General features: G+C 40.5%; 1 protein-coding gene across 4 annotated transcripts in view; it reads left to right on the top strand.

The window, feature by feature from the left end:
- The window catches only part of TRAF3IP2 (TRAF3 interacting protein 2), a 112,272-nt gene that overhangs the window by 41,785 nt on the left and 44,402 nt on the right, over nt 1–26,085 (top strand). For 2 of the 4 annotated variants that reach the window (XM_072637642.1, XM_072637638.1), the window contains exon 1: nt 5,903–6,035. The exons of 1 other annotated variant lie outside the window; for it this stretch is intronic. The gene's annotated coding sequence lies outside the window, so the exon portion shown is untranslated. Of the gene's footprint in view, nt 1–4,843; nt 5,229–5,902; nt 6,036–26,085 lie in introns of those variants that run through there. One more of the 4 variants, XM_072637640.1, reaches the window with a different exon arrangement.

Below are 26,085 nucleotides of genomic sequence, written 5' to 3'. Positions count from 1 at the left end.
TTGAGTGTTGGGACCTTATGTTATTTATCTCTTTCTCTCCCTAGTGCCAACAGAATTCATTGCACATAGAAGTCTGTAGAATGAATGAATGGCTAAAGCACTCTACTCCAAACAGTTCAATCCTGCAATGAAATATTTACTTGGTTGGATTCAACAAACATTTATTGAGTGTTTGTTGGGTGTGGAGCACTATTATAGGGGTTGGCAGAGATACAAACAACCCTGTCCTCTGAAACTTATAATCTCATTGAGGAATTATTAATATATACCCAAATAACTGTAATACAAAATGTGACCTTAAGTTGGAAGGGAACTTCAAGGCCATGTATACCAAACTGTATCTGTATAAGAATTCCTTCTTTCACACTGTCAGTCAGTGGTCAGCTAGCCTCAAGATTTTTGTTGAGAGAGAATGCTACCTCTGGAAGCAGTCCATTTTATTCTAGGATGGCTTTAGGAAAGCTTTCTATACAGTTGAAATTCGCTTTTTCCCAGCTTCTACCTACTATCCCTGCTGCCTTCTGGGGTTAAGCAAGATAAACTGAATCCCTCTTCTGAGTGACAGCTCTTCACCCTTTGAATTCCCCTCTCCTTTTCCTGTTTAGTAATTTTTCAGTCACATCTGACTTTTTGTGACCCTATTTAAGGTTTTCTTGGCAAAGACACTGGAATAGTTTGCCATTTCCTTCATCAGCATCATTTTACAGATGAGGAAATCAAGGCAAGCAGGTTTAAATGACTTGCTCAGAGTCAAACAGCTAGAAAGGGTGCCATGACAGATTTGACTCTATGCCAGGCAATGTATTCACTGTGTCACCTAGATATCATTCCCCTTTCTGCCTCTCCCCTCTTCAGGTTATACCAGAACCCCATCAGAGAATAAACACAAAGAAACCACCACCCAGCTCATCCTACCTTTTCCCCTTTTCCCTTACCTGAGCTGCTTGACTGCTCCCAGGGTATAAATGAGATTGAAGTGAAAAACTCCATCCTTTCCCATCAGAGGGTCACCAGGCCTTACCATCTTCCCTTCCACTAAGATCCGTCAGGCCTTAGCACCGTCTGCCCTGCCTCATCACCTTAATTACTTAAGTAACCAGTCTAAGGACTTTGGGGGCTTTCCATCTACCCCACCGCTGCCCCTTAAGACTCTGGGGCCTCTGCATCTGCCCTGGAACTCAATACTTTTTATATGCTATCTCCCCCAATTAGAGTGGGAGTCCTGGAGAACATCAGTCTAGCTTTTTATTCATACATCCAGGACTTGGGACAATGCTTGACTCATAGTAAGTACGTAATAAATGATTTTCTTTGTTCATTCATTCACAGACTTGAAGACAGCTCTCATTCCCACCCCCCCACATACTCGCAACACTTCTCTTCTCCAGGCTAAATATTCCCAGTTCCTTCAATCAATCTTCTTATGACATGGTCACCCACAGGTCCCTTCACCATACTGATTTTTCTCTTCTGTGCATTTTTCAGCTCATCAATGCCCATCCGAAAATGTGGAGGAGTCAACATGGAAGACAATATCCCAGATGTGATTAAACCAGATCAGAGAACTTTAGGATTATCACCTTTCTCATGCTAGACTCTATGCATCTCTTAATTCAGGCTAAAGTCTCCTGAGCCTTTTTTCCTCCCATACCATACTCTGGACTCACATTCATCTTGCAGTCCACTAAAACCCTCAGATTTTTTCACACAAATTATTGTCTAGCTATACCTCTCCCCATAGTGTGCTTGTGAAGCTGATTTAAAAAAAAATTAAGTGTATGAATTTCCATTGGTCTTTTTGAATTTATTAAATTTAGCCCCTTATTCTAGCCCAGGGAAATTCAGTCTTGCAGTTAGTGAGAATTCCCAATGGTGAGTTGGGAAGGAAGGCATGGAGAGAGTCAGAGAAGTCCAAAAGCAGGGCACATGATGCGAACAGTAGTTTTTAAAATAAAACAGAAAACATAGGATTACAAAGGAAATCAATTATCTGAAATTCAGTTATCAAAGTATTTTTTTAAAAAGTTCTAGGGGCCTTAGATTAAGAACCCCTTTCTTTCCAGCCAAAACTTTTTTTTTGGATCCTTACTTTGTCATCCAATGCATTAACTGTTCTTTCCATCCCCAAGTCATTGACAAATACAATAAGCATACCATCTATTCCTTCATCCAAGCAAAATATTGATAAAAATGTTAAAGAGTTGGAGTAACTAAGTGTCATAGTACATAGAGCACTGGATAAAGGAAGATCTGATTTTGAGTCCTGCTTGAATCACAGGTACTAGCTATGTACTCTGAGCAAGTCACTTAACCTACCTCAGCTTCAGTTTCCTAATCTGCAAAATGGGGACAATAAAAGCATTTATCTCTCAGGATTGTTGGGGAGAGTCAAATGAGATAACATATGTAAAGGCCTTTGCAAGCATTAAAATGGTAAACAAACATGATGACAATTTTGTATACACCTAAATGTGCACATGGCATTTCTTACATTGGAATGTAAGCTCCTTGAGGGTAGGAATTTTTCTTTGTATCCCCTTTAACACAGTGCTTGTTAATTGACTGTCACTGAATCATTAATAACTACCCATCATTTCCAATTATTCAACCAGTTCCAAATCCATTTGTCTTATTACTTATCTCACATCTTTACATCTTGTCTATGTATTCTACTCTGGGGATGCCTGATTTGGAAACAAGCAGCTGTGCTGAAGCAGACTGGCACAGTAGTGAGTCCCAAAGTCTGAGTAGAAAAGGCACAAGTGAATAAAGAATCAGGTCTAGAGGAGGGAGAAAAGAGTGTGGTAAAGACAATACGTATTCTGAGAGACTTTATCAAGTCCTTTGCTAAAGTCTAGGTACCTGTGAAAGCAAAGTACCCAGCACTATGTGAGGTATGAGGAGGAAAAAGCCCTTTCTGCTTCAAGGAGGAAATGGCATTTAGGTTTAGTCTTGGAGCCTGCATAGAATCTCAAGTCAACAGATACGAATTTGGGCAAAGTTCATTTTAAACACAGAGAATGTTGCCAGCAAAGATAAGAGGACACAATATACAGTTGAGGCCCAAGATATACAATTTGACTGGAGCCCAGAGTATGTGGCAGGGAGTATATAAGATAAGGCTGTATGTGATTATGGGAAGGTCTCATAGGTCAGGTCAAGGAGTTAAGGCTTTATTCAGTAGAAAACAGGGAGTCAGTGAAGTATTTTCTATCACCTAACAATGGCAAGTGTTCCTGTGTTGGCCACAAGTCTCCCAGGATATTTTTCTGTAGAAGAATTTTATCCTAGGAGCTTTAAAAAAAATAAATAAACAAAAAAGATGCGTTCTCTTACTGCCGTGGAACAACGTAAGCATGAGGAGGTTGTGGCTGATGTTTATAAACTCCTTGAGGCCTGAAATCCTGTCTTATTGATTTTCCTATCTCCATACAAGCAGCATCACTTAGTGAATAAAGAACTGGGCTCAGGGCTAGAAAGACCCCAGTTCAAGTCCCTGCTCTGATACTATGGCTGTGTGACCCTGGGCAATATAACCTTTTGGTGCCCTAGGCAACTTTTAAAATTTTCAATTCAATAAACATTTATTAAGCAGCTACTATGTGCCAGGTACTCTGCTAAGTGCAGAAGATACAAATATTAAGTTAAAAAAAAAAAAAAGACAGTCCTTGCTGCCAAGGAGCTTAAAATCTAATGGGCGGAGACAACACACAAAAGGAAGTTGAAAAGGGTCAGTGGGCAATGGTGACCACATGATGGAGAAGTCCAAAAAAGTCCAAAAGCAGTGTAGTTGGTTGTTGTTGTTGTGTTTGTCCTTTATTCTCAGAAGATCATGACATTAAGATGATGATATGACTTGCAGTTGACTTTGCTTTGAGTGAGGGAGGGCTCACTTTCTCCTCCAGAGCCATCTCGGTCCAGTGGTCAGATATTCATCAGGACAACTGAAGATGGCCCAGGTTGCAATGGGAGACCCTGACCCTTTCAGGCTAAGGGTTGGTAAGAAATTAGAAGACTGTGCTGAGCCCCTTTCTTAAATAGAGGCTTTAGAGCACATGGCTCTGCGTTCAGTTGGAGGGTCCAATCAGAGAAGCAGAAGGTACAGATGTGAACACTCACACAGATTCAATCTTGCAGGTTAATGAGATTTCCCAGTGATGAGTTTGGAGATCAAGGGACTAAATCTTATTTTAAAACAAAGAAAAACCCAGTTTAGACAGTCAGTAGGATACAATACGATCCTAAGAATTCAAACCAGGCCCAATCTACATAGATACAAACCTGGATAATGTAATAAGACAAAGGGCTCATACAGAAATATAGAGGCTCCAAATCTCCATTGCTTAAGAAAAGGACTGGAGAGGTCAAAGCAGGGAAGAGGATGGGGAGGGGGTGCAGGAGTTGTCTTGCTGTCTAAGAATCCTGTCTGGGTGGCACAAGAGGTCTGGCAATTTCAGGGAGTAGAGAGGCCCCTTTTATTGGAAAAACTAAATAGCAGAAGTGAAGAGGGTCAGAGGTGACTGGCTGTCTGAGATTGTATCTACTTAAGGTCAGAGCTAGAATTACATTTAAGCCCAGTACCCCAACTTGCATTTGCCCCCATCCCTGGCCTACATTGGTGGAAGGAATTTCCCCACCTGGTAGTTCCTTATATCAATGAAATTACAGGTCTAGTCCCTATCCCAGAGGCTTCATACAACTGTTGACTTTTGGAGGAAAAAGAACCATATATTCTTTATTTTGTTTAGTCTTCCTTCTATCACCTAAGCCACAGGTGACGCAGAGTAAAATTTAGATCTGGAATGGTCCTTGTTGTTGTCGGTGTTTGTCCTTGGTTCTCGAAGAGGGCCAATGACATCAAGAGGGTGATGGACTGACTTGGAAGTAACCTAAGCTAGAGAGCACCTAGCCAATCCAATCCCCCAGTTATACAGAGAGGTAACAAGACTAGTCAGAGATCACACACAAGGAAGAAGCAGCAGAGCCTATAGTGAACTAGTGCCTTCTCACCCCAAATCCAGCTGGGCCAAGTTGTTGACTGACTAAAAGAAAGGAAATTAAATGGATTTGATGATAAAGACCAGGGAAATTCACTGGATTTTATGAAAGTGAACCAGGATGAAATTCCACCTGAGCAACATAGCCTGAAAAGTAGCTACAGATTCACTGATTTTTCCCTGTCTCAAGTAATGGACACTTCAGAATGAATCCTCCTTCTGGAAGTCAAGGTACAAAGATGTTTTGCTCTGTTTTGTTTTTAATAATTTTATTTATCTATTTTAGCTTCTACAATATGAGTCTCTTCATTTTACAGGATTCCATATTTAGCGCTAGAATGGACCCTAATGGTCCTCTGGTCCACCCACCTTATTTTACAACACTGAGGCTCAGAGAGCCGAGGGCATTTGCCCAAAGTCACACAGCTAGTAAGACACTTTCAGGGATCCAAACGAAGTTCCTGTTAGTCCAAATCCTCTTTCCCACTGCACTGCTTCTCACCCTCTTTCCCCAGGAACCCCCTTTCCTCTTCTCACTGGAAACCCTGAACTAATTGATAAGAACAATTAACCACGAGAGCTTCTCCTGGGAGCTGTGACACAGAGGGACTTACCATAGCCACTCAAGTCCCGCTGGCATACCTCCTCTCAGTTTCTTTAGTCTTGGACGCCTAGGGAAAGAGGAAACCTAATTGGTTACTGGACATTTCTTGTCCATGAAAGAGGTTTCGGTTTTAAGAAATGAAGTGACTTCGCTGTAGGTTCACTCCCCCATAGGAAAATATTGAGACAGAGCTTTCTAGTTCTCAGTTGTGATTTGCATACAACTTCCACTTCCTGATTCAAAGCCTGTTCTGCAACTTACCTGAGACTAGACTGGACAGGGAGAGAAAGAGAAAGAGTTGCACCCAGAACAACCCAAACTCTGAGGACGGTTTAAGAAGTGACAAGAAAGAAGGGGGAGAGAGAGGGACCCTCCTCCCTTTGCCTCTTCCCCTCCCCTGGGTTCTGTCAGGCTTCGTCCATCCTGATTCTAAGGTGAGTTGTTTCAAGATTGCTGCTGCCCTGCCTGTTCTTGTTTCTTGACCCATTTTTAAAAACTGTGCTTTTCTTTCCCGGCTATCGAAGTGGCCTGTGTCCTTTGCCCATCCCCTTTTCCTCCCCACCCTTTATTTCTCTGGCTTTGGTTTAGCTAAAGAAGAGAACAGTGAAATCTTTCCCTCTCCTGCTTGAGTGTTACTTGGTGGTTTAGAATTTCAATCAACGAAGCAAAAATTAACTCTTTGGGGGAAGCAGGACTCGGTTCTCAAATTTCAGATCTTGCCTGGGAAAACATTTGTTTAGGGAACCTGGTGTTCCCACAATAAGATGACAGATCCCCATTTGTCCTGAGAACAGAGTTAAGCCTGGCAAAAGGGGAATCGCTGGCCCTGGGCCACAGGACACGTCAGGGGCAGTGCTGGGAAGACAGCTCCCAAGTTTTCTGGCATTCCTGTTTTCAAAGCTGAGAAAATCAACGCTTGCTTAGGTCAGGCAGCTTCTCCCAATTTTCAATTAGTTGGTGGGCTGGTGTGTTTTCCTTCAAGAAGCCACTCATTTCCTGACTCTAAAAAGGAACCTTTAGGGAAAACTAGTACAGAAGTGCTATCCTGGATCATAGAAGCTAACCCCAGACTAAGGCTCTCCAGTGTTCTGTACTTTGTGGGAGGTCTCTTTGGTACTGGCATAGGAAAGACCACCCCCACCCCGAGAAGCCCACAACCACCAAAAAGAAGTTAAGTTGTATTAGATCAGGAACAGCTATGATGGATGGCCTTAGCAGCGACTTCATTATTTTGTTTCTTTTAATGATGTTTCCCCATAAGCAACCTGGGTCACATTATTTTGGTTACTCCCACAGTGCCTGGTACCACTAGCATTCCACAGAATAAATAGATTCTTTTTTCGTGCGTTACACCGAATAAATTCTAAGTTCCTTGAGAGTAGCGACTGTTTATTTTATTTTGTCTTCCCAGCACCCACCATAGTGGCTTGCACACAGTATGCACTTAATACATGCTTGCTGAATAAGTGCTCCATAAATGCTTGAACCACAGACTGTGAAATCCTGTCTGTGGTTTGTAGGCAAACGGGAGAGATGGGTATTGGAGTGAGAAGAGTGGGCATAAGCATTGGGGGCTTTAAAGGGAAGGAAAAAACACTCTCATCTTCATTTTTTTTCTGTTTTCTCTTCCACTGAGGTTTCCCTCTGCTGCTTTGCCATCAATTCACCCACTTTTGACAAAAATATTTGTAACAAGGACTGGGTGTGTCAGGACAGACAGCTCAACTGTGTCCCTGAACAACTGCTTGTGGTTCAGGGATGACTTGCAGGGCCAGGGTCAGATAATATGAACTAGAACAGAAAAGTCAAAGGATTTTATGAACTTTGTTTAGGAAAAAAAAATCATTTTATAGCTCCCACTGTCTAAAGAGAGGCAAGTGCTGTCCAGAGGACTCATTGGCAAACCTAGCAGCTGAGAAGTGCGGAATTACTGAGCAGCTGAAATTACTCTTTTCTGGGGGTAATAAATGTTTGTGACACCTTTAATATCCTCAGAAAGGAAACTACAAAACACATCCTGTACACTCTCTGGGTTTACAAAATGTGATTAGAAACCCTGTTTGATGACATAAAGAGTACTTAATGCTATCCAGGCAACAATTTCCTTCTTTTCTTTCTTTCCCCTCCCCCAGCTCTCTTGTGTTTCAGGCAACTGCCAGCAGGCATCATAAATGAAATTCAGAATAGGTTTATGCTGAATGAGATATGCCGGCCCTTCAAGAGGCCTTTTATGATTTTTTCCAGTTCCTAGAGCCCTCCTCCCCCAGTCACTGTGTACTTTCTTAGTACATATCTGTTATTATAATCTATCTTCCCCTTAAAATATAAGCTTTTTGAGGGCAGCAATTTTGTCAGGACACTAAGTACATTCAAATCCTTCTGTCTTTGAATCTTCAGAGTCCAACTCAGTACCTAGCATATACCTTAATAAATAAAGCTTATTGGTTGATTGACTGACTGACTGATAGAGGCTTTCATTAGTTCCTTTTCTAATCCATGCCACATTGATGGCTTTGAACAGTACAGGTTTTAGGATGTTTTGTTTTCTTTCAGTGTTAGATGGTGTGGGGATTCTAGGGTTTTCAAGGCTGCATCACTTCAGATGAGTTTTGGGATTTTATAGTCAAATATTGCGGCATCATTATCAAACATTGGGTTAAATATTGCTTAGCTGCCAAGACAGCTTTGATTCCCAAATGTCACGCCACAATCCTGTGTTTATGCTGCTGCAGCCCCAAATCAGCCAGCTGAGAAAGCACTGTCAGACTTAGTCATATGGCCACTATCCCTCTTTGCAGGCCACCAGTTCAGTTAACAAGGAAGGTAAAACCTCTGAAATTTCAGAAAAATTTGGGAGGGGAAATATTCTTAGGGCTAAGATGCTCACTGTGGATGGAAATTCCTAGCAGCTGACTTCACTGTCAGGATTCAGGAGCCACTAGTCTTCTTCCTCCTCCGACAACTACTGCCACTCCTACTACTGATAATAAAAATGATAATTAGCAGTTTGAGAGAGCGTGATGTATTGGATAGATAGCTGGTCCAAATGAGGATGCCATGGGTTCAGTTCCTGCCCATAATACACAGTGACTTTGTAATCATGGGAAAGTCACTTAATCAATCTCTCCCTGTCCCAGGCAACTAAGACTCCATATAGATCTTCATTGGTAGAAGTTTTCCTCAACTGAGAATATGCCATACATTTGAAATTACAGATCCAGACTGCCCTCTCCCAACCAGTAAAACAAAACAAAACAAAAACAACTTTAGCATTTAATATTAAAAAAAAACTACAACAACAAAAAACCTCTTTCCTCACGACAACCCCATGAGACAGGCAGGTTCAGAAAAGTTAGGTGTCTTGCCTGGGGTCACGTAGCTTGTAATTTTCTCTTTCAATGGTTCTCCTTCAAACCTTGTAGTTATAACCAGTAACACACGCATGCTCATACAACTGGCAATCAGGAAGAGAAGCCAATCTAGGAAGATAGTGGAGAGATAGTGAGCCCAAGAGACAGAGAAAGTTAGTGTTTGTCAAGGTCTTTGAAAATGAAAAAGAAAGAAAAGAGAATTCACAATATTGGGGGAATTTTCTTTTAATAGAGAAGACAGAGAAAGGGGGGGAGGGAAAGAGAGAGGAAGGGAGAGAGAGACAGAGAAAGACACAAAGAGACAGAGAGAGAGAAAAGATACTGTATTTAGCTGGTCTAAATTAAGTTTGTGTTTTTACAAGTTGTTGAATGTGAAACAGGAGAATCCTTTGAATTTACATCAGTTTTTTGCTACAGGAAATCTTGCATTCCCTTTTTAAAGCAAACTACTAGCATCAACAGCAAAACAATGTGAACAAAAACAAGACATATTAAATTATGTGTTCCTTCCTAATGGAAGAAAGAACGGTGTCCAGCAAATAGTAAATGCTATATTCGTGTTAGCTATTATTATTGTTATTATTAATGAATCAATCAACCTAGCATTGATTAAGCTCATTTCTTCAGTATTTCAGTCAAGTTGAACTCTTCATGACCCTGTGGACCACACTGTCCATGGAGTTTTCTTGACAGAAGATACTAGAGTGGTTTGTCATTTCCTTCTCCAGTAGATTAAGGCCAACAGAGGTGAAGTGACTTGCCCAGGGTCTAAAGTAGCATTTGAACTTGGGTCTCTACTGTGCCATCTAGCTGTTCCTAATGTGTACTTAATAGGCTCTGGGGATGCAAAGACAAAGTGGAATAAATCCTGCCCTCTGTTATATTCTAACAGAGAGAGACAACCCCAAGTCAAATATCTCACTTAAAAAAAAAAAAATAGCACAACCCCTCTGCCTCTCTGTGATGTGTCATATTTGTATTAGGAAATTTTTTCTTCAGGGTCTCTCTCCGTGCTCATTGGCCCTAAGATAGTTTCAGCTTTCTGGCTATTCCTCTACCTTCTGATGCATCACAAGTCCACTATTTCTTCCATATTTTGCCTAGACTCACCTCTCTCCAGTTGCTTGTATGTGTACTTGTGGCTGCATATGTGCTGATGTGTATGAGTAAAGGTCTTGAAGAAGAGATTGGAGAGGAAAATTGAAAGATGATTAGAGAGTGGGCACTTTCATGAGCCCTCACCCCAGTCTGTGGCTAGGACCTTGGGGCTTCACTCTCTAACTGAGGAGCTGATGCCAAGCAGTGCTAGGGTGATGGAGCATTGTCACAGTATCTCCGCCTTCTTGACGGCCTGCTCCACTGCCCTCCCTCCCTTCCCCAGCCACGGCATATTTGGCTATTGGCAGATACTTTGTGTATATGCATGCGTGTGGGTGTGGGCACACATTTGGGTTCAGTCATAGAAGTTAATTGCCCTAGGAGGCTTGACTGTATTTTGCTAAATTATTTCCTAACTCCACGAATTTCCAGTATTCCATTCCTCCATCCTTTTGATTTTGACTTCTAGCTAAATGGCCCTCCCCTGTCTTGAGGTTTGCTCTTCTCTCCCTCTCCCTCTACCATTCATCTTGTACTCCTTTATTGGGAATGTTTGCTGTTTCCAGAACTCATTTTTCAATCTCCTTCTTTTATGCCTTTTCTTTTCACATTCCAGAAAGACATTCCCTCTTTGTCTTGGCCTCTTACAGTCCTTGGTTTTCTTTAAGGCTCAAGAGACACCTTCCCACAGCCCTGTCATGGACTTTCAACTACAGTTTTTTAATGTCTTGCTTTTTCTAACACCTAACACTATGTCTTGTATACAGGCAGAACTTAATCAATGCTCTGTTGAATTGAACTGAACACATATAATAGTTTCAACTTTTTTTTCTGAATGTTTATGGTTAATGAGCAAAGAAATGTAATCTGTTTATTCCTTGTAGTCAGTCTGTAGCTCCCACACTCTAAGTTTCAAAAAGATACCCAAAGCCAATTGAATTTAGAGCAAGTCATCGCACTTGGAGAATTACCGACCATGATTTTTTTTTCTAAAGGGCAGTTAGGGCTCCCTTGGCTCCAACACTTGCCACTATTTCAAATCCTTTGGCAAGCAAAACGGAAGAACTTCTATGTCTGGGAAATTTTGTAAGTAAGGTTGGAAGTATTGGTTCACTAGAGTTTGACTCTTAGCCAAGCAGTTCACTCAAAACCAGGCCTCCACAATTATTTACCAAGAAGACTGATGCTATAAAGTTTGCATACATTTGGGGGAGGGGATAAGAGGAACTAAGTATTAGCAGTTTTATTTAATTATTTTTTATTAGCAGAGTTTTAAATGACTTTTTTTGTCCCGAATTCTTAGAAACTTTCTTATAAAACATCTCACTAGTAGCCAAATGAGACATTAAAAAACTGTAACTGAAATACTGACAATAGTCAGATAGATTTTTGAACATTCCTAATAGCAATCTTGAAACATTTGTAAATCTACATAAAACTGAACTATATATGTCACCTCTCTTAACCTAAGAACCACCTACCTGTTCAGAGGCTGTATGGATTCCAAAGGACTTTTACACTCCATTGCTGACCAAAAAGATAAAAATCAGATACCTCAAGAAGCTGTTAAAATCTAGCTTTTTTTCCCCCTCTTTTGATTGCTTAGGAATCAGTTATCCAGCTTATTAATCATCCAGGAGCCTCACTCTTGCTCTTACTCCATGTAATTACTATACTATTTATCTTCTTCCAGATACTTCAAACCTTCATTAATTTCAGCCCATCTTTGCTTCACAAGCCCCTGGAAACCTTCCCCTAACTAAGCCCCAAAACCATTTATCGGCACCCTTTGTTTATATTCTGTCAACCAGTTTTCAATTTATTTTGAATTCAGTTTATGATTAAAATTTAATGAACCCTAATCAAATCCTTTTTTTCAAATCAAGATTCTGCAGTCTCATCCTCTACCTTTACTGTAATACTACAAAAGAACACAGGCATGATCTAATCAGTTTCTTATAGACCATAGGTCATGTGCATTATAGCTTCCATAGCCTCAAGTTCAATGGTTCCCCAAATTTTTCATCCCGTTAACTCCTCAGGGGCAGCCTGCTGAAGCAGAAAGAAGGCTAGTTTTGAAATCAGGAAGACCTGGGTTCAAGTTTTACCCCTGACAAACCAGTTGCTAGTCTATAGGCAAGTCACTTAATCTTGTAGTGTTCTAGGAAACTAAGGGAGAGAATGGATTAAGCATTTACAGAGCACTTATTGCATACACTGTGCTAAGCACTTCTACAAAAATTGTCTCATTTGATCTTCAACAACCCTGCAAGGTAGGTGCTGTTATTATCCCCATTTTACAGTTGAGGGAACTGAGGCAAAGAGAGGTTAAATGACTTGAACAGAGTCACACAGCTAGAAGTGTCTGAGTGGATTTGAGCTCAGGTCTCCTTGAATCTAGTCCCAGAGCTCTATCCATGGAGCCAACTCACTCCTTCTAAGAGTAGTAAGTTATAGAAATTGTTGATCTCCATTAGTGAATGGAGTTTGCTCACTGGGAGATGCCCACACCAATGAAATTCATAGGTCCAGATCACCCTAAAAAACTTGTAGGGCTTATTTAATTCTTCATGTATCCTATTAAATATCTTATCAACTAGACACTCATGACCCATATCTGTAGTACCATAAGTCAGATCTCATCAATGTGGGGCATTATCTCCCTCCCACAGGTGTGTATATGGTCATCTAGAAATGCCTTCTAATGCTAGGCAAATAATGTCCTTATTCTTCTGTAAATCCTTCACTTGGGGCCCACTCCAGCTGGCTGGGGCCTTTCTTCTAGATCGCTGATCTAGATTTCTAGAGATAATTAGGTAGTACAGTGGCTAAAGGATGGGGCCTGGATTCAAGGAAGACCTTAGTTCAAATCCAGCCTCAGACACTTATTATAGCTGTGTGACTCTGGGCGAGTCCCTTAACCTGTTTGTCTCAATTTCTTCAACTATAAAATGGGGAAAAGCTACCTTGGAGGATTGTTGTGAGAATCAAATGGCAATATTTATTTTTTTAAAAAAGTGCTTAGCATAGTGCTAGGCATGTGTCAGGTACAATATAAATGTTTATTCTCTTCCCCACTTAACCGCTTTCTGCCTCAGTTTCTTAATCTGTAAAATGGGCACCTACCTCCCAAGGTAACTGTGAGATTCAAATAAGGTATTGGTAATGTACTTTGCAAACCTCTGTGACATTTAAAAAGTTTGAAAGACATAATTTCTGGTTAATTTAATCATTTTATTAATGATACCAGCATATTTATTTATAGTAAAAGGATGATCATTTGACCCTCTCTCTCTTAGACCAAAGACAATTATGGCTGTGGGCTCATGGCTTATATGGCCTTTGGAAGAGGGGTGTTCCAAAGGGTGGCAATTAACTCTGGTTAATAATTAAAGAGAGAAAGAATATTAGAATGAGCAGGCTGAGTGACATAATGTCAAACAGAGACTGTCCCTACACCCAGACCATCCCCAGCCTTGGGCAAGCTATTCAAAGAATTTATCCCCACCCAAACCTGACTAGAGCATAATGGCTTCCACACCTGGGTAGGGTCTGAACAAGACTGTTAAGAGAGTTAGTCCAATCTCTTTATCAGTAATGCCCTTCAAGAGACCAAACTCTTGAAATCAGGGACTTTAGAAAAAGGGGGGAAACTCTGGATCTCCCCAAATCTTTGGTTATTAATAATCATTTTTCTCACCTTAAAGCACTTTATAAATACTATTATATTGTGACATTACATAGATACTTGTAAAGCAAAAGAATTATCCAGTGGTTATCCCTGACTCTCTTACTACGTGGCTAGCCTATCCTACCCTTTACAAAAAAAAAAAAAGTAGCATAGGATTTCACTGTTGCTGAAGATTTGCTAATTTTAAAAAATGAGAGGGTTCTCATGCATGTCATAGATTTTGCGCCATTATCTAGACTATCTATTTACCAGCTACCTCTTAATTGCCAAATCTAATGGTTCTTTCTCAAAACTCATCCTTCTTGGCTTCTCTGACACTATCATTCTCCCTCTTTCCCTGTATACTCACTCTTTTCTAGGTTTTTGTGCCACGTCTCTCCTGGTTTGAAGAGACTGGCTCAGTCTCCTTTCTCTGGGTTACGCCCAATCAACACTGGTGCTTCCCAAGGCTCATGCTGGTCCTTTTTTTCTTTTCTCTTTCTATTCTAACTTGCTTGGTAATCTCATCAACTTCTCAGAATTCGACTGTCATCTCACTGGAGAGGGTTCTCATCTCCATTTGTCTAGCACTAACCTCCCTTCTGAGCTCCTTTCTCAGCTCCCCAAGTGCCTCTTGAATAACTCAGATTTGGATGTTCTATGGGCACCTCAAACTCAACATACTTAAAACTTACCTCATTATCTTTTGCCCAAACCTTCTCCACATCCCAACTTCCTGTTAACTGTTAAGGGTGTCATAACCCTCTCATTCATCTGGGCTTATCTATTGTGTCATCTTCAACTTCTTACTCATGCTCAGCCCACCTATTTAATATGTTGCCAAATCTTGTTATTTCTACCTTCTAATGTATACATCTAATATATATCCCTTTCTCTCCACTCACACAGCCACACCCTGGGTCATACCTTTATCACCTCACTCCTGGACTACTGCAATAGTCTTCTGACTGGTCTCCCTGAGTCTTTTTTTTTTTAAATCAATTACCTGTGTAAAGACCTAGATGAAATGCTTATCAAATTAGCAAATGATAAATCAATCAATAAGAATTTATTGAGCACCTACTATGAGCAGCTAAGTGTCCCAGTGGACAATGTTCAGGGCCTGGAGTCAGGAAGACTTATTTTTCTAAGTTCAAATGTGGTCTCAGATACTTAGTAGCTATGTGACTTTAGGCAAATCACTTAATGCTGTTTGCCTAGTTTCCTCACCTATAAAATAAGCTGGAGAAGGAAATGGCAAGTCACTCCAATATCTTTGCCAAGGAAACCCCAATATAAAAAGGTGGACATGATGGAAAATGACTGAACTGAACTAAACTATGGTCTTGGAACTTCCACCCCTACCTTCAAGATGCTTATATTCTAATTCTAATGATACAAATCTAGAGAGGATGGCTAACACAGTGGATGATAGAAACAGGATTCCAAAAGGTCTCAACAGGCTAGAAGACTGGATGAAATCTAATATAATAATATCTGATGGGGATAAATGTAATCTTATACTTGGATTTGGAAAACAAAACAAGTTTGAAATAGAGGAGTCATGGCTAGACAGAAGTGTAAAAGATCAAGAGGCTTTAGTGGACTGCTAGCTCAATATGAGTCAGCTTGGTGATGTGGTATCCAAGAAAGTTAATGCAATTTTAAGGCATCACTAAGAGACATCACTTTTAAGGAAGGTTATAGTCCATAGTACTCTACCTTGATCAGACCACAGAGATGGTAATGCGTTGAATTCTGTGTGCTACGTTTTAGGATGAACAATGATAAATTAGAGGATTTCCAGAGAAGGGCAACTGGGAAGATAAGACCCTGGAAATGATATGATATATGAGTGGTCTGAAGGAATCAGAAAACTACACTTGGGAAGGGAGAAGGGGAAGGAGGCATGACAGTTGTCTTCAAGTATCCAAAAGACTGTCCTGTGGAAGAGGGAGTAGACATGAACTTGCCTGTTCATAGGATCTTTAACCTCAGCGAGGCATTTTGGTGAATTGCCCACTTAGGAATGGACAGTTTCTCACACAGTAACTTACATTTTTATCTGTCCCAAAGCAATTTCTATCTCCAATAATACACATTCCTGCAGATGGTTCTGCCCTTTCCTCTCTATTTTTCTCAGCCCCCATCCCACTCTAGGCTCTCATTACCTGGGTCCCAGGTTTTTACAGCAGTCCTATAACTGGTTCTCTTTCTTCTTGTCTCTTCTCTCTCAAACCTATCACTTCTCCTGTAAACCACAACAGAGTAAATTTTCTAAAATAACACTTTTCTTGTGTCACTACCCCTGCTCAGGCAGTTAGGTGGTGCAGTGGATAGAGCACTAGTGCAGGAGTCAGGAGGACCTAAATTCAAATCTCACCTTAGACACTTCACACTCACTAGCTGTATGACCTTGGGCAAGTCACTTAACCCCAATGCCTCATCCTGGGTCATCTCCAGTCATCCTGATGAATATCTGGTCACTGGATTCAGATGGCTCTGGAGGAAAAGTGAGGCTTCTCCTGCACAGCCCTCCCTCAATCAAAACAAAGTCAAGTGCAAGTCATGTCATTATTTCTCTGATGGCATGGTCTTCTTCGGCAACAAAGGATGAGCACACACACACCCCTGCTCAAAAATCTACAATGGATTCCTCTTGTCTGCTGCAACCAAGTCTTCTGCTTTCCTAGCTTTCCAGGCCCTCTGTAATCAGGTCCCACCCTACATATTCAGCTTGGTGTGGAACACTGGAGTTCCATAGTCAAAAGGACCTAGTTTCAAATCCAATCTCAGGTACTTATTGGGTGTGTGATCCTGGGAAAGAAAACCTGTCTGTACTTTATGTTCCTTATCTGTAAAAGGAGGGATTGGATTTGATAGACTCTAAGGTCCTTTCTCACTCTAAATCTGTAACCCTATCAACTTTATTTCCCCATCTCTGGTACACACCCTCTGAGTCAGTAAGGCTGGATAACTCACTGTTGTTGTTCAGTCATTTTCAGTCATGTCTGACTCTTTATGACCCCATTTGGGGTTTTCTTGGCAAAGATACTAGAATGGTTTGCCATTTCTTTCTCCAGTTCATTTTATAGGGTTATTAAGAGGGTTAAATGACTTGCCCAGGGTCACATAGCTAGTAAGTATCTGGTCTGAGGTCACATTTGAACTCGAGTCTTCTGGTCTTCAGGTCCTGTACTCTCTATCCACTTTGCCATCTAGCTGCCATATCTCACTGTATATTTCCCCAAACTGCCTTCCTACCCACTCACAACTCATCTGGACTAGAGGTCACCTGGTCTAGCTCTGCTCATTCTCACTTTCTGTTTGCCCTGTTGTCTTTCTGTTTGCCCTGGAATGTCTTCTCTTTTCCTTTGTGTTTATTAATGTGATTATAGGATCTACATTATTACACATGTGGCTACTCCCTCTGTCATGACAATCCTTCTTCAATGATGGTCTTTGGGAATTATGGCCAAAGCCTGGCTATCACCCTGTGGCCAGCCTCTTGATAGGCATTTGTTGTCTTGTATCTATTTGCATTCATTATGCATATACATATTTACATATTCTTTGTCTCCTCCCATTAGAATGTAAACTCCTTGAGGAGAGATCTTTCCATTTTTTCTTTCCATTCCCAGTGCTTAGCAGTGTGTCTTGGCACTTAGCAAGTGCTTCATAAATGCTTGTCAATTAATTAATTGATTATAAGGCAGCTGCTCAGACAACAGGCACACAGTCTGAAGAGCTCTATCTAAAAGACTTCCTCCTTTGGGAGAACCTGTCAGAGCTTATGCTCCACTAGGCATAGCTTTCAAGAACCCAGAGTCCTCTCCATACCATAATGAGGCACTAGAATAGGATTTTATTGGATTTCTTTTCTACTATATAATTGGTGATATATTGTAGTACTGCAGTCTGTTTGTGATCTTATCAACATGGGTACTCCCTCCAACAACGCAGATGTCAACTCAACCACGACTGTTCATTCTGCCTGATTAATGTTTATGTCCTCTGATAAATTCATCTCCAGGGGTTCACCAATGCCTGAGAACCTTCCCATCATACTATATAATATATAGCATATATATTTTATGTACAACATATACTTTCATTAATTTTATTACCTTAATTCCTACTTTCTTCTCTCAAGTATGATCCACGTGCCTCATATTGATATAAAGGTAACCCTTGGTGCCATGGAACACAAACTATATTGTCTTCACCTCCTCATGAGCACAGATTTCCTGACTGGTGAGTCTCTAGCCTGGAGAGCCATTTCATGGGGGATACCACCCGGGCTCACTTAGTTCCTGCCTGACTCAGCTCCGTTTCTGGACTGCACTTTCTCTCCAGCAGCTTTTGCACCCTGGAGATCTCTCTGCCCTGAAGCTTGATCTCCCAATTAGTCAATCTCTAGCCCCCACTGCCATTTCAAGATAACCCCCAGCCATGCTCATTTTACTCCTGGCTGAATTTACCCTTCTTCACTGCCATACCAGCAGTCTTGCCCCTGAAATGTTATCCTTTCCTCCACTCAGCTTCCTGCTTTTCAGTTCCCCTTTATATGTTGTTTTATCCCATAGAATGTAAGCCCATTGAGGCTAGGAACTGTTTTGTTTTACATACATGGAACTTATCAAAGAGCCTGGTATATTGTAAGTGCTGCATAAATGCTCTATGTATCATCTATATATGTATGTATTTATCATGCATACATGTATGTATCTATCTATCTAGTATGAGTCAGCACTATCATCAACATACCTATATATCTAATCATGCATCTATCTATCTATAGTTTTGGTACAGGCTGTTGCTCAAAGGCTAGCATAGCTAAATCCAGAATTGTTGTCATTCAGTCATTCAGTTGTGTCCAACTCTTTGTGACCCTATGAACCACAGCATGCCAGGCCCTTCTATCCTTATCTATCTCCCAAAGTCTGTCCAAGTTCATGTTCATTGCTTCCATGACATTCTCTACCTATCTCATCCTCTGCCATTCCTTTCTTTTGTCTTAAACCTTTTCCATCATCAAGGTATTTTTCAGTGAGTCCTGTCTTCTCATTATGTGGCCAAAGTATTTATGCTTCTGCTTCCAAGGAACAGTCTGAATTAGTTTCTTTAATTATTGACTGATGTCATCCCCTTACTGTCCAAGGGTCTCTCTAGTATCTTCTCTAGTACCACAGTTCGAAAGCATCAAAGTCCAACTCTTACAGCCATACATTACTACTGGAGAAACATAGTTTTCACTACACAGACCTTTGTCAGCAGGATGATATCTCTGCTTTTTAGTATGCTGTCCAGATTTGCCATGACTTTCCTTCCAAAGAGCAAGCATCTTTTAATTTCATGGCTGCAGTCACCATCTGCAGTGATCTTTGATCCAGAGCAGCTCATCCCTAAAAAATTGGCCACCACAATTTTATTCTTCCATGAAATTAATAAAGATGATTTACTGAGAAGTAGAAGGAAGTATTCCTTCTGATGCAATCAGTGTTCTTGAAATGTTGGAGAAGAAATCCTATTAAGGATCACAGGTTTAGAGCTGTTATCTGGTCCAGCTCCTCTTTTTACAGATGAGGAAACTGAGTCTCAGACAGGTCATGTGATTTGTCCATGATCAAACAGTAAGTGTCTGCGGTTGTATCTATATCCAAGTATTCAGGACCCCACATACCATACTGTCACTAAGGTTCAGGACCACACAAGCTAGTACTTATCTTTGAAGCGTTTCAAGTGTGCTACTTCTGTTTCTCTAGTTTGAATATTATCTCCTGGAAGGCAGGGATCATGCCTTATAATTTCATTGAGTCCCCTTCAACAAGGAGCACTATTGTGAACACGGAAAGGAATCTATAAATACCTGTTATTTGAGATAAGGAGAATGAATTTTCCTCCCTTCTTTGAAAGGGTCAGGGAGCGACGGGTATGGTACACTGCACAGTAGGAGATGGCTAGGTAGCTCAGTAGTTAGAGCACTGGGCCTGGAGTCAGAAAGACCTAAGTCCAAATCCAGCCTTAGATACTTGACTCTGAGTAAGTCACTTATCCCTGTTTGCCTTAATCCACTGGAGAAGAAAATGGCAAATCACTCCAGTACCTTTGCCATGAAAACCCTATGGACAATATGATCCATGGGGTCACAGAGTCAGACACAACTGAATACAATAAGGGATTTGGTTGATGTATTGGTTAATTTTACTGAGCTGGGATTTTTTTCCTCTTTTTTTATTCTTGCTGTAAGGGATAGCTCTTTTCAAGAAGGTGGGAAATGCATGTAAATGAACAAAAGATAGCAACAACACTTTTTAAAGAAACTGATATTTTCAAGATGATATGCTTTATTATTAAGTTTCCTTTTCACATGGCTCACATAAATCACTCAATTTCTTGCCACAATAAGAATTAACAAGTAGATCTGGCATCATCAGCAGTCTCGACTGTTCACTTTGAGAACAGCTTCAGCATCTGTAAAACTCCAGCTGGTGCCTTTAGCTCAGGTTTGGACTGAACATGGCTCCAATCAGAGGCTCCTTCCAGAGCTGAAACTCCATGATTCTCACATGTGAAAGAAACCTTTCTCTCTCTTCACCTCTGAGAGGGCCTGCCGGCAGAACACAGAATTTGCAGGTCCCCGTTCTGTTTGAGAAAGCAGCTTACACATTAGCTACACTTTAGAACTAAATAAGAGCTTCAATGTTGGCAGCTGTATTTGAAGAACAGACGATGAAAAGTAATTGTGTGGCAAGGAGTGTTTGACAGCACATTGTCCTCATTCTCCTGACCTGGTTTGATATATTTTTGTCCTCCCACTTAACCATGGTCCCGCAGACGCAGACAGTAGATTTCAAGACACTTACCCACTCTTCAGAAAATGGATTTGCTCCATGTTCAATCTGGGGGAGCTGAAGGGCATTTTCTATTGTGTATCAAACCTTGTAGCTGGGGAAGAATCACTGATGAGGAAGAAAAACAGTGGAAATGAAGGCCAGCATTTTAAAATGGTCTAGTGGGACTTTAACACTCTCAATGTTCTCGATAGGCTTAGTTAAACCTTGCAGAGGTGAACTATCTTTAAACAGCAGGGTTGCTTTTATGCTGATGCACTGGAACGGGAAGGGGAGAATACACCCCCTCAGTACATAGCCCAGAAATGAAACAAAGCAAATTGTGTACAGAGCAAGGTGGCAATGGTAGAATGTTTGGGCTGGGTAGAAAACTAGTTGTCATAGACTAGAGACCTTGTACTGACTGGGTGGAGGAAGAGAAAGCCAAGATCCCAAGGCTTGGGCTGGGAGGAGCTGGGGAGGCCCAAGTTAAGGCTTTGCTCTGTAAAACAATTGAGCTATTTGGCCCCAGATGCAAACATTACCAATTACACATCTGCCATGGTGGCTGTATTTCACAATAACTCGGGTAGGAATAAAATACGAAATGGATTATGTAATATTCCCATTGGGCCTGATACAGGAGTTTAAGTGGACTCTAGGTCAAATAGAAAATCCTGTCCTTGACTGATTATCTTCGGTACAGCCTAGCTTTTTTTCTGAGCTCTGTCTATTGCACATAAGGGTTTGGAATTGCAGGAGGAATTACAGGTCAGCAGAAGATTATCAATCACCATTATGCAGAAGAGGGATTAGTCTTATTATGCTTGGCCCCATAAGGCAGAATGAAAAGCAATGGGTAGACATTTCAAAGAGGCTGATTTAGGTTTGATGTCAGGGAAAACCCTTTAACTATTAGTGTTATCTGAATGTGGAATGGGCTGCCTGGGAAGGCAAATTTCCTCTCACTAGAGGTCTTTGAGCAAGGCAAGGTGGACAAGTTGAATTCTTATTTACATATGGACTAAGTGGGTTCCAAAGTTCTTTCCAACTCTGAGTGTGTAATTATTAAATATTTTAATATGCTCTATATGTTCTAGGACTGTATAGCTGTGGTCTACTGTCAGACAATATATAGAAAGCTAAGCCACCATTGGATAACTCATGGAGGTGTGTATGAGAGAGGAAAGATCTATGACATTCTATCCTCCCCCGGAAGAGCCAATCACTGGGCTTATTTCCAACATAAAGTGTATTACTCCTTCCAGTTGTTATTACCTAGTACTCTCCCACACTGACCCCTTATGCCCTTCCCACTGAGGGTCTCCATTCAGTGACCAAGATCCTGACCTTTCCCTTTCTGTCCAGGAATCAGCACCCTCAGGCAATTTTTCTAATTGTCACCAAGGCATCCAGGGTATGCCTTGTGAAAAATCCCTTCTCCTCCAGCACACTGATACTTGAACCCTCAGATCACCTCATGGTTACAGTAGCCATGGCCCTTTCAAAGTCTCTGGGGCTCTAAGGCAGGGACAAGGAAGGAAGAGTGTTGTCACTCCTTTTCTTTTCAGTGGGGCAGAGTTGTACAAGATGAGCAGAAACATTTGTACAGAAGCTCTTAGTACCTCCCCCCAAAACCCTCCCTTCTTTCCAACTTTCCTCTTTCCATTGAGGTATAACCATCCTTCCAGTCACTTCGGTTCATGACCTTGGTTCTAATACTGACTTCTCCCTTTCATTCATCTCTACATATGCAATTGGTTGCCAAATCTAATTGTTTTTACCTCCACAACATCTCTCCAGTTCTCTACTTTATCAAATCACCCTGCTAATTCAGGCCTAGATCACCTTTTATCTAGACTACTGCAATAACTTTCTAATTGCTACCCCTACATGAAGCCTCTCCAATCCATTCTCTACACAGCTGCCAGTGATTTTCCAAAGTGCCGGTCTGCCCACTGTTGGCCCCCTAATCAGTAAAACCAAGCAGTTTCCTGTGCCTCTAGAATCAAATATAAACTCCTCTATTTGGCATTTAAAGCCCTTCATAACCTAGGCCTAACCCTCCCCTCTAGCCTTATTAAACACTACTCCCCTCCTAACATTTTTCTGTCCAGACAAAATGGCCTTTTTGGCTGTTCTATGTATCTGACACTCCATTTCCTATCTTAAATGCTTTTTTTATTAGCTATTTTTCATGCCTGGAATGTACTACCTCCTCTCTTCTGCCTTAAAAACTCTTATCTTCTTATTCAAGGTCCTCATTTAAACACCACCTTTTTACTTTAAATCTTTCCCGATCCTCTTACACAATAGTGCTTTCCCTCCCCAAATTATTTTTTATTAATTTAGTACCTTTTTGTTTGTTTCATTCTTATTTTTGTATACTCAGCACTTAATATGTTAACTGGCACATACAAGGTACATAATGAATTCTTAGTGATTCATGAATAAATGGATGGGCAATTCCAAACTGATGAAATCACAAATCAATCTGAGTATTTGAGAGATTCACCTGCTTGGTTTTAACACCTACAAACTTAGCTGAATTCTCAAAGACATAAAACTAGTCATAGAAAGAATAAGGTGAATATCTGAAAAAAGTTATGATGAAAAGAGATATGCAATACTCTAAAATATTTTTGTAGAGTTCTAGACTTAAGAGTTAGAAAAAATTTAAATATTTCAGTATGAAATATTTATCTGGCAAGTGCTATTGAAACAAACAAAAAGTAAGCTCCAAAAGGCTTTACCCCACAAAATAGCACGCAGACTCATTGATTATATCCTAATTTAAAAGCTGTCAAATTTAAATATGCTATGTTTCTTTCTTCTACAAAAAAACCAAAAAAGTGTTTCAGATTTTCTGTCTTATGTTTGATGATGAGGAGATCTGAGTAGCATGCTACCTAACATACATTTTCACAAAAGTAAACACACTTAATCTGCCCCTTTGAGGTAAAGATGACATTTAATTGTTTAATTGGTATTTCTTGTTTTTACATCGGCTTCATTTCCCAATAGGTCTCTTCCTCTTCCCCATCCAGAAAATCATCCCTTACAACAAAGAATTAAAAAAAAAGAAGCAGTTCCAAGAAACCAGCCAATATATCAGTCAAGTCCAAGAGTATATATGGCATCCTACATCTCTAGTCATGTACTTCTGCAGAGAAGCAGAGGAGATACATTCTTATATCTCTTCTTTAAGGCCAGCGTTGGATATCTAGTTTTGATTTCCTGTTGTCCTTTTCATTTACATTGTTGTAGCTGTATATATATTCTTTTCTTGGTTCTATCAGCTTCACTTGCATTAGTTTCTGTTTTCCCATCCCTCCCTCTTTTCTTCATGCTCATTTCATCCATGATTCCAACATTCTGTTTAGCCATCCTATACTAATGAACTTGTCTAGGTGAACAGTAGATAGAGCTCCAGGCCTGGAGTCAGGAGGACTCATCTTCCTTGAGTTCAAATCTGGCCTCAGGCACTAGCTATGTGACCTTGGGCAAGTTACTTAAGCCATTTTTCCTCAGTTTCCTCATCTGGAAAATGAATTAGAGAAGGACATGACAAATCACTTCAGTGTCTTTGCCTAGAAAACCCCAAATGAAAAGTCAGACATGACTGAAACAACTGAATCGTAAGTGATGGACATTTGGTTTGTTTGAAGTTCTCTATGCTACTATAAGAGTGGCACTATATGGTGTATATTGGTCCTTTCATTCCATCTCTGACCTCTTTGGGGTTATGTGTCTATCGGTTGTATCTCTAGAACAAAGGCAAGTGGACACTGTAGTCACTGTCAGTGTAATTCTACACTGCTTTCTAAAATGGTTGGACCATTTCACAGTTCCAACAACAATGTATTCGTATACCTGCCTGTCTCCCTACAACCCCTAATACGTTGACTCTTTCCATCAACCTGCTGAGTATAACTTGAAACCTCAGAATTGTTTTGATTCAAATTCCTCTTTATTAGTGATTTGGAGGAGCCTCTCATGTGGTTGTTAATAGTTTGCATTTCTTCTTTTGAGAGCTGTTTATTTATATCCTTTTTTACCACTTATCCATTGGGATATGGCTTTTGATGTTATATATTTGAGTTAGTTCCATATATATTGGATATCAGACAAAGGTGACTTTTAATCATTAATGAGAAAGTAACTGTCTTTTAAAAGAAATATGCTATGAATAGAGCATTTTGAAAACAGATGTTTGGAAACGTTTCCATCATCATGTGATTTTTTTTGTTGCCAAAACTGATGTGTGTCACCTACAAAATAGCTCCTATCCTCGCACTTCAAAAACTTAGAAACACAATTTTCTAACCTTTTAAAAAATCTTTCAAATAAAGAGTTTCAATAGATTTTGAAGTCATTTGTTAAAGATTTATAAATGCAGTACTTTGGGATGAATTTTGTTAGAATAACTAATTGTGATAAGGGAATATGGAAATTTACTAGCTATATTTCCATGAAATCCTTTGCATAACTGATGAATGGGATTTTAAAATGAACTTCATGATTTTGTAAGAGTGGCCAACAATGGATTTGTTCCATTTGGATCTACTTATCTTTAGCAGGTATCTTTTTTTCAGCTGTGACAGACATCAAAACCAATACTGAAATAAACCGAACTCAGAAACATGTACATGTCTATAATTTCTAAATAAATAAATATACACCTATTGGGAGCAATATACTTGAAAAAATCTTTATAGAGAGTGCGACTTAAAAAAAAAATTGGAGAACATTGCCTTGCAGAATAAAATGCAGGAACATGGTCCTCGTTGCAAAGAATACAGTGTTTTAGGGAAGGATGCAATATGATTAAGCAAAGGCAGAGATATAGCTAGGCCTTCTGGTATCTGGGACAAATTCAGATGTGGGAAGAGAACTTGAACCTCAGCATACAAGGCTCTCTGGGGACAGAGACATCCCCACCCACCATATTTGCCTATGAAAACCTGAGACACCATTGCTTGGGAAGCTGCCAGGGAAACGCTCTCTGGGCTGTAGGATCCCACCCCCATTGGTGCATTACAGCACCTTTTCTAATATGGGTATGACCCTAGGCCTTGGCAATCTGACAGAAGGTGCAGAAGGTAGTGTGCCCTGGCTAGGAACAGTTACACTGGAAAAGGGGGTAGCCTGTCTCACAGAAGTCTGGTTCATGTCCCAACAGCCCAGCCAAATACCTTATCTCCAGCCAAAACCCAGAAGGAAAACGTGATAGTGGGGAAATTCAGAGCCCAAGAGGAAGTCCCTCAGGGTAGTAATTCAGAGTCAGGTGAGAGATGGAGTGGATACATGGTGCACAGTTGATATGGCAGCAGTGGGATTATGTCAGGAGGAAGCCCTAGTCACCCCACACTAACTATGGCTCCAAACATAGGTTCTATTTACTATTTTAGCATTTAAGGTAGGATAGACAATTCAATAACTGACAAAAATTAAAACTTTTAAATTTAAGGCTCGTTTTAAAAATAAAGCATAGCACATTCTTACATTTACC

The sequence above is a fragment of the Notamacropus eugenii genome, chromosome 2 (genome assembly GCF_028372415.1).
Source record: "Notamacropus eugenii isolate mMacEug1 chromosome 2, mMacEug1.pri_v2, whole genome shotgun sequence".
Lineage (NCBI taxonomy): Eukaryota > Metazoa > Chordata > Mammalia > Diprotodontia > Macropodidae > Notamacropus > Notamacropus eugenii.
The sequence above is the reverse complement of the archived record's forward strand: the minus strand, read 5'-3'. Positions and strand labels throughout refer to the sequence as shown.